Source organism: Rattus norvegicus, chromosome 4, assembly GCF_036323735.1.
Source record: "Rattus norvegicus strain BN/NHsdMcwi chromosome 4, GRCr8, whole genome shotgun sequence".
In the NCBI taxonomy this organism is placed as follows: domain Eukaryota; kingdom Metazoa; phylum Chordata; class Mammalia; order Rodentia; family Muridae; genus Rattus; species Rattus norvegicus.
In genome coordinates this window covers 73,278,104-73,299,453 of record NC_086022.1, presented here as the reverse complement: position 1 = coordinate 73,299,453, position 21,350 = coordinate 73,278,104, and the positions used below count along the sequence as shown (strand labels likewise).

The following is a 21,350-nucleotide window of genomic DNA, read 5'->3' as shown; positions in this document are numbered from 1 at the left end:
GGACTGATCCTGGGCTCCAACTGCATGGGTAGCAATGAATAGCATAGTAAGGGCACCAGTGGAAGGGGAAGCCCTTGGTCACACCACTCTTTTTAAGCTCTGCTGAAAATCTGAAACTTCTAGACTGTGCTTGCAAATAAACACTTTCTTGCAAATAAACTAGGTCTCCTTCATCTATATTAGGTTTCTAATTTTGTATAATAATCCACTCTAGCTCTGTGAAAGAATACCATAAAGTGGCTGGCTTATAAATAACAGAATCTTATTTCTTATAGCTGTTGGGACTCGACAGCTGAACATCAAGGTGTTCGCACATTTAGTTTCATGGATTTCTTTTCTTCATTATGTCCACATAAGAAAAGGGATATCTGGGCTCCTAGAGCCTGTTTCCATCCCCATCCACCAGGGAAGAACCATTACCATCTGACAGTGTCCTATCAGGGGCTAGTTTACCATACACAATGTTTAACAAAGAAAAGTACTCAGACATAGCACTTTTCAGATTTTTGCTCCCCTGGGTTTCCAATAATCTAACTACAAAAGAGAAATATTCAGATAAATGCTTTAATTGCCAATTCCTTAAAGATGTATAATTACCTCCATATCTATCAGACCTGAAATAACAGTTATCAGAATTGACTTACCTGATATTGGCAGAATACAAAGAAATGAAAGATTTAGGTAATCTTAAATGGATTATACTCACAGTCCAGGTGTTGGTTATTGACTCATAAGCAGGTCGCATGTGCCCTTAGGTTGGGAGTCGGACCTCACATGATTCAACTAGTTTTCCACTTGCCTTTTTTTTTTCATTCTTTTTTTTATTGGATTTTTTTCTTATTTACATTTCAAATGGTATTCCCTTTCCCAGTTTCCTGGACATAAGCCCCCTATCCCATTCCCCTCCCCTTCTTCTATAAGGGTGTTCCCCCTCTCCAACCATTCCTCCCCACCCCCAACATTCGCCCTTTGCCTTCTATCTTACTGGACGGTCATGGCTGCAGTGTGTTACATGCAGATGATGGTGGCAGTAGTGGAGGATTTAAAGCAGTGTGGGTATGCCGTGTCCTAGGGGCAAAGAACAAAACACACTACTGGTTCCTGCCACTTACCTACACCTTTAAAAGTTCTCTGCCTTTAAAGAAGTCTTTTACTAAAGAGATTTATAGAAAGACACCCCTCAGCAAAACCTTACAGCAATCCCTCAGTGATTCTAAAGCAGTGAGGAAATAGAAAATTCTATCTCCATGGAAACTGTATAAAAACGTATTTGAATATTGGTCTCTGATTTTCAACCATGAGTGACAGAGAATCAGTGTTAGACACTTGATGCAACCCACGAGAGGCTGTGTTCAGGTGAAATAACAGAAGAGCTGGCGTCAGCATGAATCTGAATGCTGTCTTCATAATTTTGTATAATCCAATTCTAGGTAAAGTATGTGGAAACTGACTGTGAGATGTCATCTACACACACACACACACACACACACACACACACACACACACACACGCCATAGTCCTTGGTGACAAGGACATAAGTACACTGGGTCATGTGTACATAGCTCAGTTGAGCATTGCTTCAGCATCTTTCGTTGATTGAAAACAAAAAGTTGCCAAACCAGTATCAATGAGCTGTGAAGGGATTTAAGTATTACCAGCAGGAGAATGAAATGAGCCTCTGGAAGGAAGATTGGCAGAAGTGAAAGTTTCTATATAAAAAGCTCCCCTGAAGCTCCAGCTGGGCTGTTCTACTTCTTGGCCAATTAAGTATTTGCACCTTTGAGTTTTGAAGTATCATGGTTTTATTTACTCCAAAAATGACCAAAACACAAAGTAAAGAATATAGAAGGGGGTTAAACAAATAAACTGGGATGTGAAAGAGAAGAAGATACACATTCAAACTCTTCAAACTCAGCATTCATTCTGGAAGAAAGTGGCTATGCACACACACACACACACACACACACACACAATCCATGTAGCATGCAAGTACATATCCACTCCCCCATGAAGCTCAGTTCTTCTACTACTTTTCAGTGGAAGAATGTTTCATATCTGAGGTCCATTGGAGTTTATTGTGTCTTTTGAAAACATGTCTTTCAGAAGTAGTGTTTAATTGTTTATAGTTTTTTTACACAGCTGTTAAAATACTTTCACAAAAGTAACAGGACACAAAATTAACTCATCAAAATCAGTAGCCCTCTTATATATGAAAACAAATTAACTCAAAAAGAAATCAGGGAAATAACACCTTTTACAATAGCTTCAAATAATATAAACTTTCTTGGGGTAACTCTAACCAAGCAAGTGAAAGAGTTATAAAACCTTGAAGACATTGAAGAAAGAAATTGAATACCATATCAGAAGATGAAAAGATCTCTCATGGTAGGATTGATGTAGTAAAAATAGCCATCCTCCAAAAGGCAATCTACAAACTCAGTGCAACCCCCATCTAAATTCCAACACAATCCAACACAAATCTTTTTTTTTTTAACTTGAGTATTTTTTATTTACATTTCGAGTGTTATTCCCTTTCCCGGTTTCCAGGCAAACATCCCCCTAATCCCTCCCTCTCCCCTCCTTTATGGGTGTTCCCCTCCCCATCCTCCCCCCATTGCCGCCCTCCCCCCAACAATCTAGTTCACTGGGGGTTCAGTCTTAGCAGGACCCAGGGCTTCCCCTTCCACTGGTGCTCTTACTAGGATATTCATTGCTACCTATGAGGTCAGAGTCCAGGGTCAGTCCATGTATAGTTTTTAGGTAGTGGCTTAGTCCCTGGAAGCTCTGGTTGCTTGACATTGTTGTACATATGGGGTCTCGAGCCCCTTCAAGCTCTTCCAGGTATTTCTCTGATTCCTTCAACGGGGGTCCTATTCTCAGTTCAGTGGTTTGCTGCTGGCATTCGCCTCTGTATTTGCTGTATTCTGGCTGTGTCTCTCAGGAGCGATCTACATCCGGCTCCTGTCGGTCTGTACTTCTTTGCTTCATCCATCTTGTCTAATTGGTTGGCTGTATATGTATGGGCCACATGTGGGGCAGGCTCTGAATGGGAGTTCCTTCAGTCTCTGTTTTAATCTTTGCCTCTCTCTTCCCTGCCAAGGGTATTCTTGTTCCCCTTTTAGAGAAGGAGTGAAGCATTCACATTTTGATCATCCGTATTGAGTTTCATTTGTTCTAGGCATCTAGGGTAATTCAAGCATTTGGGCTAATAGCCACTTATCAGTGAGTGCATACCATGCATGTCTTTCTGTGATTGGGTTAGCTCACTCAGGATGATATTTTCCAGTTCCAACCATTTGCCTACGAATTTCATAAAGCCGTTGTTTTTGATAGCTGAGTAATATTCCATTGTGTAGATGTACCACATTTTCTGTATCCATTCCTCTGTTGAAGGGCATCTGGGTTCTTTCCAGCTTCTGGCTATTATAAATAAGGCTGCGATGAACATAGTGGAGCACGTGACTTTTTTATATGTTGGGGCATCTTTTGGGTATATGCCCAAGAGAGGTATAGCTGGATCCTCAGGCAGTTCAATGTCCAATTTTCTGAGGAACCTCCAGACTGATTTCCAGAATGGTTGTACCAGTCTGCAATCCCACCAACAATGGAGGAGTGCTCCTCTTTCTCCGCATCCTCGCCAGCATCTGCTGTCACCTGAGTTTTTGATCTTAGCCATTCTCACTGGTGTGAGGTGAAATCTCAGGGTTGATTGATTTGCATTTCCCTTATGACTAAAGATGTTGAACATTTCTTCAGGTGTTTCTCAGCCATTCGGCATTCCTCCCAACACAAATCTTAAAAGGACAATTTTCACTTGATATGGAAACATACATATAACAAACAACAAAAACAGGATAGCCCACAGTGCTGAATATTAAAAGGACCACTGGAGGAGTCACCATCTCCAACTTCAAACTGTACTACAGAATGACAGGAACAAAAACAGACAATCATGCTGATTATTTGGATCAAATTGAAAAACCAGATATATGTTTACATGTGTGCAAACGTAATTTTTGATTAAGTATCAGAAATGCACACTAGTGGGCGGGAGGTGAGGCACCCTCAACAAATGGTGCTGGTCAAATTGGATGTCTGTGTGTAAAAGAATGTAAATAGATCTCTGTTTGCAGATGTTAGGAGAATATACATAAGCGATCCCCAGAATTCCACCAGAGAGCTCCTAAAGCTGGTAAACAACTTCAGCAAAGCAGCAGGATATGAAATTCACTCAAATAAATCAGTAGCCTTCCTAAGCACAAATGATAAACAGGCTGAGAAAGAAATTACGGATACAGCACCCTTCACAATAGCCACATATAGTATAAAATATCTTGCTGTAACCCTTACCAAGCAAGTGAAACATCTGTACAACAAGAAGTTCAAATACCTGGAAAAAGAAATAGAAGAAGCCCTCAGAGGATAGAAGGATCTCCCATGCTCATGGACTGGTAGGATTAACATAGTAAAAACGGCCATCTTACCAAAGCAATCTACAGATTCAGTGCAATCTCCATCAAAATTGCAGCACAATTCTTCACAGACATGAAAGGAACAATTCTCAACTTTATATGAAAAAAAAAAAAAAGCAGGATAGACAAAACAATTCTCAACAATAAAAGAATTCCAAAACTGATGGCAAAACCAAACAGTACTGTTCTAAAAACAAAAACTAAAACCATAACAATAAAATGGCTCTTGATGACAATCTGTTTTACTTATAGATTAGTGCCGTACTTAGCTAATATCAGAGAAGCTTCCTCCTGTAGAAGATGGGAACAAATACATAGACCCACAACCAGACACTGCAGAGGGTAAGAGACTTTAGAACACTCAGCCCTAAGTGGGTTGTCTCCATGCAAACCTTCTCTTCAGGGTTCAGGGAACCCTGTGAAGGAGGAAGCAGAGAGAATGTAGGAGCCACAGTCAACTAACCTAAACTCATGGGGTCTCAGAGACTGAACCACCAACCGAAAAGCATGCAAGGACTGGATCTAGCCCCTCTGCATAGCTGTAGATGTGCAGCTTGGACTTCATGTGAGTCCCCTAACAACTAGAGCTGTCTGGGACTCTGTTACCTACCTAGATGCCTGGTTAGGTGTCACAGAGGATTGCCTAGTCCTGCTGGGACTAGAGGTCTCAGGATTGGGTGGTACCCAGAGGCGTCTTCCCCTTCTCTCTAAGGAGAAGGGGAGAGTGTAATGGGGAAGGGGATTCGTAAGGCCGGGATTTAGAGGAGAGGAGGGAAGGGGGCTGCAATTGGGATGTAAAATGATTAAAAATAAATATATTTTGGGGGAAAATTTAAGAGCCAGAGGGAATAAAGAACACCGAGGAAACAAGACCCTCCAAATCAACAATACTTAAAACTTAATTGCCTAACTAAAACAAGGTAGTAGTTCTGCATATAAAATTCTCAGCAAAGTAGTATGACTTGTATTCACTTATACATATATAACATAGGTAGCATAATACAGCAACTAATAATCACTAATGAGCTATTTTAACATCTTAAGCATTTTACTGTATGAAGAGGCTTCCTGGCCTAGAGTGGGGTCTGATCCCAAAAGCTCATTGTACATTGGAAATATTTGAAAATGCATTTAAAACTCCCAAGCCACTGAACTTTGTAGTTAAACACACAGCACACCAAAGACAGTCAGTGGTTTTCCCTTCTGAGTTCTTGACTTAGCTGCTGCCTCTGAGTTCCTGCTTCTGCATTCCATGACATATATAACATTATAACGTACTATTTGCTGCATGTTACTGCCCAAGAAAAAGTTAAAGTTCAAAATTTAAGGAGCAGTTCATGTTAAGTGAGAATTGGTTTCACCCCACCGTGAAGGTAAAGGTCCTCAGTCAGGTAGAAGACAGTTCCTGAGCTCTGATGTCTCTTCTTTTTTGAATTTTGAATTTAAAAGTAGAATTGCTGTTTCACTAAATACTTCAACATAATCAATATTGCTGTGCTAGCATTGCCCCTAGACTTTTAGGGCATAGATTTGTGTGTGTGTGTGTGTGTGTGTGTGTGTGTGTGTGTGTGTGTGTGTGTGTGTGTGAATATACACATATAAATCTTGAGCCAATTTTGATGGTTTGAATTACACTTTAGTCCATCATTTACATTTATTTTTATTTTCTATTCTTACTTCTCTAACCAAAAATCCTTGTGATTTAAAATGACCTGTCTATAATTTAACATAATTGATAGTAACTGTTTTTATAGTTATCATGGTTCTGCTACAACTGGAAAACAAAGTGAGTTTAGGGTGACTGCTGTTCAGATGTCCCTGTCGTTATGTCTGCTGGGAATACAGTATCTAGAATATTTCCACTTGAAATAATTTTTGTTGTTATTTTCAGGACTTTGCTATTAATATTTAATTATGTTCATTTGATTCAGTTTCTTTTGCATTACAAGGCTTTATTTCACTTACTATTTCTAAATAATTACATTGTTTGTTAGTGTTGCATGTTCAGGGGATGGCCTTCTTTCCTGATCCCGTGATGACCACCATCTTTTCAGGATCTTCCAGACTCATAAACAATAAAAAGAAACAGATTACGTACATGAATATGTTTGAGAATATATAAATTTAATCTATTTCTTCCTCTTTTGTGACTACATCTTAGAGGCCAGCAGTAAACATCATTGTTATTCCTGTATTACTGTGACTTAGTCCTCCACAATATGGAGAGGCACCAGTGTATTGTATCCTAACCATGTGTTGAAATAGCTTTTGGAAATAACATGATAAAAGTTTAGACTACGTAATGCTTTGTATTTATATATCTAGAGAGAGGTTTGAAAAAATATTTTTGTCTCTATATACATTTCTTTATAAATATCCAGTTTTAAAAAAATCTTTTAATTCTCAAAGCAATCTTATACTTACGACATGATGTCATTTCAAGGATGAACCACTTGGAACCCAGTCTATCTAGGGATTATTCTGTTAGTCGTGATTTATAAAGGACATGTCACTGTTTTAGGCTCAACCTTTGCCTTTCTCCCTGACACTCCTTTGTCCAATAGCATAATTTATGAGGTTTGTATGATGTCATGCACTTTAGAAGAAACCGTTTAATCAGGTAATTGCATGAAGCAAATGTGACCTGAAATGACATCTGCTGCTCTAATATTAGAAAATGAACCTTCCCCACTAGCATTTGTGCTTTGTAAATATGTTGAAATGGAGGCGGGGTAGATGTAATCAATGTTCTTGTTATGAGGAAACTGACCCTTCCAGATCAGACCTAGAAGTAGACAGGTGAGTTTGGGCTTCCTAGTAGTGGAAGGGGCAGAACAAATGCAAATCAAGCAACAAAACCAAAAGTGGGCACTGACAAGGTAATGCTGGGAGACTATGGGAGAACTGCTGTCTCCTGTGTGAATATGATCATGGTGGACTACAAGCCACAGGCCATGCTAAGAACTGACCATTGTCTTCCAAATATGCCTATTCTGACAGTAATTAGTAAAGTATGTTCCTATGCAGTTATGTAAGCTCTGAACTACATACAGTCTTTCGCTTAGGAATTGGCTGTATCAGACAGACGTCCCTCATACTACCAAGTACATGATAAGGATTCATCTGTATTCATAAATGCTTAAAAGTGTGGTTTGTAATAGTGATCAAATCAGGAGAACAGTAAGGTTGTTCCATAAAGACAAAAATGATGAGGTGGCTTATGCTGACTGAGATTCTATGTGTGCCAAACATGTTGTGTGATTACATGTTGAGTGATTATATTAATTACCTCAACTGGTTTTCTTTTACTATTACTAGCAGAATTATTATTATTATTATTATTATTATTATTATTATTATTATTATTATCTTCATCTTCATCATCTATAGTAAGTCCCTACAGATGCAGGATGGAGATATGAGTATCCCAGTTTCACTGGAGAAAAACTGAAGCACAAGCACTTATATGGCTACTAATGTACAGATGTGAGCTATGTTAGACATGGCTGCTCACGGATCCTTCTATCATTGTAGTTACTTCACTACCCTGCTCTGAGAAAACAATCACCCTGGAATCTGCTTTACATGAGAGAAGCCCTGAGGGATTCGACATATATAGAAATCAGTGGGAACATCCTCCTTCAAGTCATTGAACTAACAGCTCAGATACAAATATTTCTGCCCTGGGAAGCACCAGTGCTCAGCTGAGTGCTATAAAGTATGGCCACAGGACATTGAGAGCAGCATAGTGTCTCATGTCATCTAACAGGCTACATGGGAGATTCATTTCTAAACCCCCCTTATCTTTAATATACATTCCCTTTAAAACGGTTTCATGGACTGAACTTTAACTTAGTGCTTGATACAAACATATTCATGGGAAAAGTAAAACCTTACTAATAATGCTACAGATTTTAGCCCCTACTCATTCTTGATGATAATGATTTTACCTTAAAATTGAATTAATATCCTAAAGACACACGTTCAACTCAGTTGATACAGAAACAGCATATTTATAGTGACTGAAGAGATTGCTCTATAGTTAAATGTTCCTGCAGACGACCCAAGTTTGTTTTCCAGCACCTGTATTGGTCCACTTACAACTTCTACCTACAACTTCCAGATTATCCAAAGGATCCAATGCCCATATCTGGCCTCTCACATGCACATCTGCACTGAAATGTACATTCTCACACACATAGACATAATGAATAATAAAAAGTAAGTCTTTACATATATTTGCAGTTTCTGTGTGTGTGTGTGTGTGTGTGTGTGTGTGTGGTATTTGGTGTGTGTGTGTGTGTGTGTGTGTGGTATTTGGTGTGTGTGTGTGTCTGTGTCTGTGTCTGTGTCTGTGTGTGTGTGTGTGTTACATAGATATGGAAACAAAGTTGGAGAGGAATTGAGAAAAGGAAAAGCAGTTAGAAGCATTAGTTAAATTAGGTGTGGTAGCTCAGGCCTGTAATCCCAGCACTTCAGAGGTTGAAGCAGGATCCCCATGAGTTTGAAGTAAGGTACAGAGTAAGGACCTATCCCAAATGAAAGGAAGCACTAAAGAACATGGAGATAGGAAATTAGAGTGTGGACATTATTGAATTGATACATGGAACAATGTAATGTATATGGTCCTATGCCTTGTTAATTAGGGGATGTTTTAATTGGTTTTTAATATTTATTTGTTTATTTTATGAATGTGAGTACACTTTTATTGATAGTTTGATGCTTCTGGTCATTTCTGGTTTTGAATGGGAAGTTTGAGCATTATTGTAGTATTAACTGACACCAGCCCTGAAACAAAAACACATGCATAGTAACTATGTAACATTGTGGTGTTTGGTTTGGTTTAGGTTTTCTTTCCTTTCAGCTTCATGTGGGGAGGGTAGGCTAATAGCTGTCCTGATTCACATGTTTTGTTAATGGCCAGTTTGACTGGCTATTCAATCTGCATTTGCTTTATCGTCACATAATCTTTCATCATTGCTATTTGCCATTTACCCCTATGATTTCTTTTCCTCCTTACATAAGATTAACTACTGATGCTAGAGAGATAGCTCAGACGTTAAGGATACTTACTAACATCATGTCCTTCTAGAGGTTCAGTTAGACTCTCAGGATCACGGTGAGGTAGCTGACAACTACTTGTAACTCCAGCTCCAGGCCCCTTCTTCCTCCGCTGGCCTCCACACCACTGCTCTCATGTGCACATGCTAATACACAGACACACTCGTGAACACATAATCAAAATAAAATATTTTTAAAAAGAAGACATTCTGTAGCCAAAAGATGATTCAAGAGGTGCTGTGTTGGCTGTGCAAGTGTGAGGACTTAATTTCAACTCTAGCAGCAATGTAAAGCCGACATGGTAGCAGACATGTGTGATCCCTGTGATCCTACACAAAGGTGGGAGACAGAGATGGAAGAATTCCTAGACTCTTGTAGGTAAGCTAACTGGGGAAATGTATTAGTGACAACAGTTTGGCCCCATTTCAAACAAGGTAGAAAGTGAAAAAATAAAATAAAATAAAAAAAGCTTTCAGGTCTCCATCTGTGCTGTAGAGGTAAGCCTGGGTCACAGTCCTCCATAGCCAATTCCCTCCCAGAGAAAGCCAGTATCCCAGGAGAGCTTTCAATACTAGGCTCACAGGTGAGACCACCAATTTTTCTCCAATAACTGGCCAAAAAAAGGACTGACTAGGAGCGTACAGGTTACAGGAACCATGGAGCAGCGGGGGACAGGATCTTTCCAGTCTCCATTTGCTCCCTGGAGCTAACCCTGTTACACATCTCTCCACACCCAAATCCCACCTAGAGAGAACTGGTCTCCCAAGGAGTGGAGACATACCAAAGATCACTACGCTCTATACTTTATTATTATCCAGAGAAAACTGTTCTACTGTGAGTGTGACACACCTATAATCATAGGCTCACAAGCACACAGGAGGGACAAGCTCCATTCAGAGACAGGAAGACCAACTAACACCAGAAATAACCAGATAATGAGAGGCAAGAGCAAGAACCTAAGCAACAGAAACCAAGGCTCTCTGGCATCATTGGAACCTAGTTTTCCCACCATAGCAAGTCTTGGATACCCAAATACATTGGAAAAGCAAGATTCAAATTAAAATCACATCTCACGAATATGATAGATATCCTTAAACCCCTTAAAGAAATACAAAGAACACAGGTAAACAGGTAGAAGCCCTTAAAAAAGAAACACAAAAATACCATTAAAAATTACAGTAAGGGGGCTGGAGAGATGGCTCAGCGGTTAAGAGCACCCGACTGCTCTTCCAGAGGTCATGAGTTCAATTCCCAGCAACCACATGGTGGCTCACAACCATCTTTAAAGATATCCGATGCCCTCTTCTGGTGTATCTGAAGACAGCTACAGTGTACTTATATATAATAAATAAATAAATCTTAAAAAAAAAAACTACAGTAAATCACAACCAAGCAGGTGAAGGAATTGAACAAAAACCATTTAGGAGCTAAGAATGGAAATAGAAACAATAAAGAAGGCACAAAAGGAGACAACCCTGGAGAGAGAAAGCCTAGGAAAGCGATCAGGAGGCATAGACCCAAGCATGATCAACAGAATACAAGAGAGAATCCAGGAACAGAGGATACCATAGAAAACATTGACACAGTAGTCAAAGAAAATGCAAAATGCAAAAATGTTTGTAACCCAAAACATCCAGAAAATCCAGGACACAATGAAAAGAACAAACCTAAGGATAACAGGTGTAGAAGACAGTGGAGATTCCAAACTTAAAGGGCCAATAAATGTCTTCAACAAAATTATAGAAGAAAATTTCTGGAACATAAAGTGATAACATACAAGAAGGCTAAAGAACTCCAAATAGATTGAAACACGAAATGCACAAAACAAAGAAAGAATATTAAAAGCAGTAAGAGAAAAAAGGTCAAGTAACATATACAGGCAGACTTACCGGCATTATACCATACTTCTCAACAGAGACTATGGAAGACAGATGATCCTGGGCAGATATCATACAGACCTTAAGAGAACACAAATGCAAGACTAGGCTTCTATCCAGCAAAATTCTCAATTAACATAGATGGAGAAACCAAGATATTCCATGACAAAACCAAATTCACACAATATCTTTCCACAAATTCAGCCACACAAAGGATGATAGATGGAAAACTACAATGAAAGGAGAGAAACTATACCCTAGGAAAAGCAAGAAAGTAATCTTTCAACAAATTCAAAAGGACACAGCTACACAAACATAACTCCACCTCTAACAACAAAAAAACAAGAACTAACAGTAGCGCCTCCTTAATATCCCCTAACATCATTGGACTCAACTTCCCAATAAAAAGAATAGACAAACAAACTGGATACATGAACCAGACCCAGCATTTTGCTGCATAGAGGAAACACACCTCAGTGACAAAGACAGACATTTCCTCAGAGTATAAGGCTGGAAAAAAATTATCCAAACAAATGGTCACAAGAAACAAGCTGGAGTAGCCATTCTAATATCGAATAAAATCAACTTTCCACCAAAGTTATCAAAAAAGAATGGCACTTCATGCTCATCAAAGGAAAAAATCTACCAAGATAAACTCTCAATTCTGAACATCTAAGCTCGAATTGCAAGGGTGTCCACATTCATAAAAGAAACTTTACCAAAGCTCAAAGCACACATGTCACCTCACACAGTAATCGTGGGAGATTACAGTACCCCAATATTATGACTAGACAGATCGTGGAAACAGAAAGTAAACACACAGTGAAACTAACAATAGTTATGAACAAAGTGGATTTAGCAGATATCTATAAAATATTTCATCCTAAAACAAAAGAATATACCTTCTCAGCACTTCATGGTACTTTCTCCAAAACAAACCTTGTAATCGGTCACAAAACAGGCCTCAACAGATCCAAAAAAATTGAAATAATCCCATACATTCTATCACATCACCATGGACTAAAGCTGGTCTTCAATACCAATAAAAACGACAGAAAGCCCACATGTACATGGAAGCTGAACAACACTCTACTCAATGATAGCTTGGTCAAGGAAGAAATAAAGATAGAAATTAAAGACTTTTTAGAATTTAATGAAAATGAAGGCACAACATACCCAAACTTATGGGCCACAATGAAAGCAGTGCTAAGAAGAAAACTCACACCTCTGAGTGCTTCCAAAAATAAACTGGAGCGAGCATACAGCAGAAGCTTGACAGCACACCTGAAAGCTCTAGAACAAAAAAAGCAAATACACTCAAGAGCCATACATGGCAGGAAATAATCAAACTCAGAGGTAAAATCAACCAAGTAGAAACAAACAAACAAAAACATTGTACAAAAAAAATCAACAAAACCAGGAGCTGGTTCTTTGAGAAAATCAACAAGATAGATAAACCTTTAGCAAGACTAAGCAGAGGGCAGAGAAATTAAGAAAATTAGAAATGAAAAGGGAATAACAACAGAAATCAAGGAAATTCAAAAAATCATTAGAGCCTAATACAAAAGGCTATACTCAACAAAAGTTGAAAATCTGGATGAAATAGACAATTTTCTAGACAGATACCAGGTACCAAAGATTAAGGATCAGAAAAAACATCTAAACAATGCCTTAGCCTCTAAAGAAATAGACGCAGTCATTAAAACTCTCCCAACCAAAAAAAAAAAAAAAAAAAAAAAAAGCAGAATTCTATCAGACTTCCAAAGAAGAACTAATAACAATACTATTCAAACTATTTCATAAAATAGAAACAGAAGGAACATTACCCAATTCATTCTATGAGGCCACAATTATGATTGTACCTAAACTGCACATAGTCTCAACAGAGAAAGAGAACTTCAGACCACTTTTTCTTATAAATATCGATGCAAAAATACTCAATAAAATTCTCAACAAACTGAATTTAAGAACACACAAAAATGAACATTCACCATGATCAAGTAGGCTTCATCCCAGGGATAAAGGGATGGTTCAATATATAGAAATCCTCATTTTAATCCACCATGTAAACAAACTCAAAGAAAAAAAAAACACATGATCATTTCATTAGATGCTTTGAAAGTATTTAACAAAATTCAACATCCTTTCATGTTAAAAGTCTTGGAAAGATCAGGAATTCAAGGCCCATATGTAAACATAGAAAAAGCAATATACAGCAAAACCAGTAGCCAACATCACACTAAATGGAGAGAAACTTGAAGCAATCCCATTAAAATCAGGGACTAGACATGACTGCTCACTCTCTCACTACCTAGTCAATATAGTACTTTAAGTCCTATAAGCCAGGTACCAAAGTTAAATCAGGCAGAGCTATTAGACAACAAAAGGAGGTCAAAGGGATACAATTTAGAAAGGAAGAAGTCAACATATCACTATTTACAGACTATATGATAATATACTTAAGTGACCTCCAAAATCTGCCAGAACTCCTATACTGATAAACAATGTCAGCAAAGTGACTGGGTATGAAATTAACTCAAACAGATCAGTAGCCTTCCTCCACTCAAAAGATAAACAGGCTGAGAAAGAAGTTACGGAAAGACATCCTTTCCAATAGTCACAAAAAAAGGAAAAAAAACAAAAACAAAAAATAAATAAATAAATAAAAAACCTTGGTGTTACTCTAACCAAGCAAATGAAAGAGCTGTATGACAAGAACTCCAAGTCTCTGAAGAAATAAATTGAAGATCTCAGAAGATGGAAAGATCTCCCATGCACATGGGTTGGCAGGATTAACATAGTAAAAATGGCCATCTTGCTGAAAGCAATCTACAGATTCAATTTCAATGCAATCCCCATCAAAATGCCCACTTAGTTCTTCATAGAGTTAGAAAGGGCAATTTGCAGATTCATTTGGAACAACAAGAAACCCAGGATAGTAAAAACTATTCTCAACAATAAAACAACTTCTGGAAGAATCACCATCTCTTAACCCAAGCTCTATTACAGGATAATCATGATTAAAAAAACATTGTGGTATTGATACAGAGACAGGCAGGTTGATCAATGGAATAGAATTGAAGACCCAGAAATAAACCCACACACCTATGGTCATTTGATCTTGACAAAGTAGCTAAAACTATCCAATTGAACAAAAGCCAGTATTTTCAACAAATGGTACAGGTTCAACTGGAGGTCAGCATATAGAAGAATGCAAATAGATCCACTCTTACCTCCTTGTACAAAGGTCAAGTTCAAGTAGATCAAGACGCTCCAGATAAAACCAAATATGCTGAAACCAATAGAAGAAAAAGTGGGTAAGAGCCTAGAACACATGGGCACTGGGTAAATTTTCCTGAACAGAACACTAATGGCTTATCCTCTAAAATCAAGAATCAGCAAATGGAACCTCATAAAGTTGCAAAGCCTCTGTAAGGCAGAGGACACTGTCAATAGGACAGAACAGCAACCAACAGATTGGGAAAAGGTCTTTACCAATTCTGCATTTGATAGAGGACTAATATCTAACATATACAAAGAACTCAAGAAGTTAGACTTCAGAGAATCAAATAATCCTATTAAAAAGTGGGGTACATAGGTAAATAAATAAGTCTCAACTGAGGAATATTGAATAGCTGAGAAGTACCTAAAGAAATGTTCAGCATCCTTAGTCATCAGGGAAATGCAAATCAAAACAACACTAAGATTCCACCTCACACAGGTCTAACAGGGAAGATCAAAACTCAGGTGGTGGCAGATGCTGGTGAAGATGTGGAGAAAGAGGAACATTGCTCCATTGTTGATGGGATTGCAAACAGATTCAACCACTCTGGAAATCAGTTTGGCAGTTCCTCAGAAAATTGGACACAGTACTACCTGAGGACCCAGTTATACAACTCTTGGGCATATACCCAAAAGCACTCCAACACATAGCAAGTACATATGCTCCACTATATTCATAGCAGCCTTATTTATAATAGGCAGAAACTGGAAAGAAACCAGATGTCCTTCAACAGAGGAATGGATACAGAAAATGTGGTACATTTACACAAAGGAGTACAACTCAGCTATCAAAAACAATGACTTCATGAAATTCTTACACAAGTGTGTAGAACTAGAAAATATCATCCTGAGTGAGATTACTCAGTCACAAAAGAACACACATAGTATCCACTCACTGATAAGTGGATATTAGCCCAAAAGTTCCGAATACCCAAGATACAATTCATAGGCCATTTGAAGCTCAAGGAGAAGGAAGACCATAATTTGGATGTGTCTGTGCAGGTAGGTAGAGTGTGAGAGGGACATGAGAGGAAGAGAAGAGGGGGGCAGGACCAGGTATGGGAGGAGACTATGATGATATACTGAGGGTCGGGAATTTGAACAGAGGTGTATAGCAATGAGGGATGGGGAACTGGGGGTAGCCACCAGAAAGTTCCAGGTGCCAGGAAAGCAAGAGGCTCCCAGGACCCAGTCGGGATAAGATTAGCTGAAATACCCAACAAAGGGGAGGGAGGACCTGTAGAGACCATAGCCAGAGGTTAGGCAAGGCTGCTGGTTAGAGGATAGAGCCACCAACTCATTTCCAAATTTTTAACCCAGAATTACTCTTATCTAAAGGAAATATGGTGACTAAGTGTGGTTTGGAGACTGAAGGAAAGGCCATGCAAAACTGCCCCACCTATATATAGACACCAAACCCAGACACTATTGGTGACGCAAAGAAGTGCTTGCTGACAGGAGCTTGTGAGAGCTGTCTCCTGAGAGGCTCTGACAGAGCCTGACAAATACAGAGGTTGATGCTCTCAGTCAACCATTGTACTGAGCATAAGGAACCCAATGTAGTACTTAGAGAAAGGACTGAAGGAGCTGAAGGGGTTTGCAACCCCATAGGAAGGGCATCAATATAAACCAACCAAACCCCCCAGGACTCCCAGGGATTAAACCACCAACCAGAGTACACTGTCCCACCTGGATCCCATATACAGACACCAAACCCTGCATATCTAGCAAAGAATGGCATTGTCTGGCATCAGTGGGAAGAGAGGCCCTTGGTCCTGGGAAGGCTAGATTCCCCCTTTGTGGTTTACCCTGGAGTTATCTGTATTTTGATGCTAATTCCACTGCCCCAAGGATGACTGCCTAGTCACTTACTCAGGACTCACTTCCCCAGAACCTTCTCCCCATTTAATTTGTAAAACACAGGTGAGGGCAGGTACACCCTCAATGAAGGAGGCCTGTCATTGAATGAGAAGGAAGGCTAGATGGGAGAAAAGTTTGAAGGAAGAGGAGGAGACTGGAACAGAAAGAGGAAGAGACAGGAGGGACAGAGAGAGTAGCCATGGCGGAGAGAAAATGGAAGCTGATGTTAAGATTCCACTCTGTGTATTTACAGGTTGTTATTAATGTTCTTAAGGGATAGATGTGCACTGGTCTTTGTATGTTTAGGTGGGCAATTATATCTTATCAATTGGGCCAAAGGTTATTGTGTTATATGTGACAGTTTGAGAGTAGGAAAAGTGTGCGGCAGCTGGAGACACTGGGTCCCCGCAGAATTGGTATGTGTGTTTCTGGCATGGAAACCTGCCTTGGGAACTAGATAGGTAGAGAAATTGCTGCCAGGCTCAGAGAGAGGCCGTCAGCAGTGTGATATGGGATGGAGCAACGTGGGTGAGAGGCTTGGCTGACTAAGAATGTAGAGATCTAGCAGGTATCTTGGGACACTGCTGTACCAGACCTCTAGTGGGGTAAAAGACTGTTTTATTTTTTGTTTTTACAACAGCATTCCCCTGTGTAGGGCAATGCCAGGGTGGGGCATCTTCAAGAGTGGCTGGGTGGATGGGAGACCACCCTCATAGAAGTAAGTGGGGCGGATGGGGGAGGATGGATAGGTGGTTTCCAAAGGGGAGGTGAGGAACAGCATCAAGATTGCCTTCTGACCTTTATACACACATGCAAAGGCACCCTAATATACTATTTATTATATTGTACATAGTCTCTGTCTCATATTTTCACTTTATGTTTTATATTTTCAGTATATATATACTTTATTCATATTTCTCATGACTTTTTTTTTTTTTTGGTATTCTGTTTAAGCCTAAGGCTTAATCAGGTTTATCATTGACCTAGATTTCTAGACTTTTTATACATTATCAGTTGGCTAATTTTTTTTATACAGTGTCTCACTTTCAAACCTCGACTTGCCCTGAACTTGTGATCTTCCTGCCTGGACCTCTAAAGTACTAGGAATTTGAGGTGAGTCCAGCGTGGCTCCGATTGAAAGACACCTTTTACATGGCTCAAAAAGAAATGTGGGGCTGGGGATTTAGCTCAGCGGTAGAGCGCTTGCCTAGCGAGCGCAAGGCCCTGGGTTTGGTCCCCAGCTCCGAAAAAAAGAAAAAAGAAAAAAAAAAGAAATGTACTTTTAAAACCATAAACACATTCCTGTTATCAAGCTTAAGTTTAAAAATCAATATTTAGTAACAAAAATTGTTTATATTTGCCCTACTGTTTTAAAACGTTTTGCCATTTTTATTTGACTAGAGATGAAGAGAGAATCATGTATAGCAACTGGCCAGTGGAGGACACTTTAAGGGGGCTGTTTGTTCTTGTCTGTTTGTTCTACATGAACTCATTCTCCGTTTTTACCTTTTCTTTGACTTCTTTGTGTTCATTACACTATTATTTCTTGTGTCAGTTGTTCTGTGGAGGTTTTTTACAATTTAAACTGTTTACATGACACAGTATCGTTTAATAATGTCCAGAGACCAATTATGTTCCCAATGGGTAGTCGATTTTAAGCTGTGATCAGGACAGTTCAAGTATTTACAGGGGGCAGGGCATGCTTCTGAATTAGATGGCATTGCATCATGATGTCTGTCCCCTTTGTTCTTGTTGCCATTCCATAGCCATTGATGGCAGTTGTTGACATCTATGAATCTGTTCCACTGCCCAACCCAAACTCTAAATTCTACCATTCTTATCACCTAACTCTCCCACATACTGTCACACAATGAAGCTTTTCTTAGTTTCAGGAGGTAATTCGTTTTTGACAACTAGTTTTGCTAAAGGCAGGAAACATTGCTGATTCCCCATTTACTTACAAGATTTTTTTTTCAAAACAATAAGATGATTTCTCAGAAAACTTAAGCTTCCATTCATTGGAAATTTTTCCCAATCTCCTGAATTTAAGCTTATGTGAAGTATAGCATTTAGTTGTTCTAGTGTCTTTATTGTTGTTCAAAGGACTTTTCCATTGGCCAACAGGGGAATATTCAAATTGCCACTGGTGTCCTTTCATCATGACCATTGGCTGAGGCTAAAGGGTCTTTGCTTATTCAGGTTTGTCAACTTGGCACAAATCTAGAAATATCTGGAAAGAGTGAACTCAGTTAAGAAAATATCTCCATAAGGCTTTCCTGTAGGCAAATCTGTGAGTGTTGTCCTGATTAACAGTTAATGTGAAAGGGTGCAGCACACAATGGGCAGTGCCATTTCTGAGTAGGTGGTGCTTGGTTATGTAAGGAAGGAGGCTGAGTTGTGCAGTGAGCAGCGCCCCTCCATGGATTCAGCTTTAGTTCTGCCTTCAATTCCTGCTCTGACTTCCCTCAGTGATGTAGCATGACATGAAAATAGAAAGATAAAATAAACACCTTCTTCCCCAAGCTGCTGTTAGCCATGATGCTTTGTCAGCAACAGAAAACTAAAACTGCCCTTAATAAACTGAGTCCTCAGTAGGTTTTATATACTAGCAATTAAAGAAGAAACATCTTTTACTTGAGACAGAGTTTGTCAAGGACCATGGGAGGAGAATGGGGAAAATAGAGACATGAAAATGATGTAAACAACAACAAATAAATACTAATGTATGTGATTCCCAAATTTTACAAAAATCATTTTAAAAAGAAATAGTCCATAATTGAGGCATTAAGGAAGATTTTTGTTGTTACTAACTTGATTTAGTAGGAAAAGGTAGTTTTTATTTGCTTGTATTTATTCTTCCTGTTCATAACTAGAAAGAAATGACATCCCAGAGGACAGAATATTTCATTTTTATAAAGCCTGATTTACCCATCTGTTCTACAGTGGACCAAGGTTGCAACATTGTACTGAGAATCTCTTGTGTAGTCCAGTGGTTCAGAATTTTAATTTAGGTTTGCTTTATAAATTTTATGGTCTTGTATTTTATGTCGTACTTTTGACTTAATTTTGTCACTGTGAGGACTATAAATTAAAATATGATTTGCATGCATAATTTCAATTATTTTGTGACAGTTGTTTTTCAAAAGTCTCCTCCCTCTGTTACATGTTTTGTTGTCAAGTCAGTCATAATCGGTCATGCATCTGAGTGTGAATTATTTCTGATCTCTCTAATATACCCCATTGATCCTACAATCTCTCAGGCTTGCCTCAGTTCTTTGATCACTTTGACTACAATGAATAGTCTTGTATTGTCCTTTTGTATTTTTGCCAATGTTCAGTGAAGGGACTTTTTCAGCTCTAATGAACAGCCATTTTTATTTTCCCTAGAACTGAGGCAGGACTAAGGGTGACTTCCAAATGCCCCACAGTAAGTGTTACACAAAGAGATTGATAAGCTACAAACAGGTACCTGTTGACCCTCAGTGTAACCAGCCAAATAGATTAGAAGAGAGAATGTCCCGGTGTGGTTTGAATGTGCCTTCATGTTCTTATAACTGAGGCCGAGCACACTAAAGGCTGTTTATGTTCCTTGTTCTATGAACTGCCCATCTTTCATTTTGAGTAGTTGGCCTTTATGCTTCTGTGTTGGGGGAAACAGTTTATCAATTAGTAACACAATCCATTATCCTTAATGTGATTTGTATGAACTTTTCTCTGCTCATTTATTTCCAATTATATTTGAGAAAAAATTTATGTTTGTTTTGTTTAAATGCTATTACCTTTATCCTAATGAATTTATGTCTAATTGTACTCTTTACTGGGCCTATTTTCAGAACAACTTTAAAAATTCAGATTATTTTGATCTGATAGTATAATTCTCATTTATGACTCCAATCCCATCACCTAGCTTCCCATTAATTATTAACAAACAATAATTTGTTAGAGTTCCTTAAATTCAGCTAGCATATGCTGATTTGTTCAACAGAAGCACATACTTCATCCATATGTTCTTCCCCTAATGACAGTTTATGTGTGCATGGTATGCCTATAATGTGTTATACATGTTTACATATATGCAGCCACATGTGTATGTGCAGGTACATTTGTGTACATGTACATGTTGAGACCTAATTTTCCTGTCTTCCATGCTTGCTTTCCACTTCACTTATTATCACAGGGTCTCCAGCTGAACCTAGAACCCACTGAGCCTAGCTAGTCTAACCAGCCAACTCTCTCAGAGATCTCCGGTCTCTTCCCCCAAACCCTAGGTTTATAGGTAGTTATCACACCTGCCCTGCTTTTACTTTGGTTCCATGGAACATGAGTCTATAGACTTATTATAAAAAATGCTTTATCTACTAAGTGATAAAATCTATTTATCCACCATGAAGCACATCTTATTCCCTCCCTTCTTTCTTCCCCTCACTTCTCTTTCCCCTCCTCTTTTTCACTTCCTCCACTTTTTGGAAGAATGTTTTTGTATACACCAAACACTGAAGGAAAGGGGGCTGATTTCAAGTATTTACATCTTGAACTTGGATTTTATTCACCTTTCTGTCGTGTGAAATGTAGTTGCATGCTCTAATCTGTCTGATATTGTATATATAGTACTTTGACCCATAACCCAACACTATTGTTTTTACTTGCCTGTTCAAATTATGCTTGGCTTTTGGCTTAACCTCATAAGTAAGTAATTCTCTCTCTCTCTCTCTCTCTCTCTCTCTCTCTCTCTCTCTCTCTCTCTCTGTGTGTGTGTGTGTGTGTGTGTGTGTGTGTGTGTGTGCTCTTTCTACTACAA

At 38.8% G+C, this 21,350-nt stretch overlaps 1 protein-coding gene and 1 long non-coding RNA gene across 9 annotated transcripts in view; one reads left to right on the top strand and one right to left on the bottom strand.

Annotated features, from left to right (window-relative positions):
* The window catches only part of Tpk1 (thiamin pyrophosphokinase 1), a 387,559-nt gene that overhangs the window by 258,230 nt on the left and 107,979 nt on the right, over positions 1-21,350 (top strand). The gene's annotated exons all lie outside the window — the stretch shown is intronic.
* LOC108350700 (uncharacterized) overlaps positions 6,404-21,350 on the bottom strand; it is a 43,914-nt gene continuing 28,967 nt past the window's right edge. For 3 of the 5 annotated variants that reach the window (XR_010066145.1, XR_005503539.2, XR_005503541.2), the window contains 2 exons: positions 9,546-9,679; positions 6,404-6,537 (listed from right to left, as the gene is read on the bottom strand). This is a non-coding gene — a long non-coding RNA (uncharacterized LOC108350700). Of the gene's footprint in view, positions 6,538-9,545; positions 9,680-14,643; positions 14,703-21,350 lie in introns of all 5 variants that reach the window. The other 2 variants (XR_010066146.1, XR_005503540.2) reach the window with 1 other exon arrangement.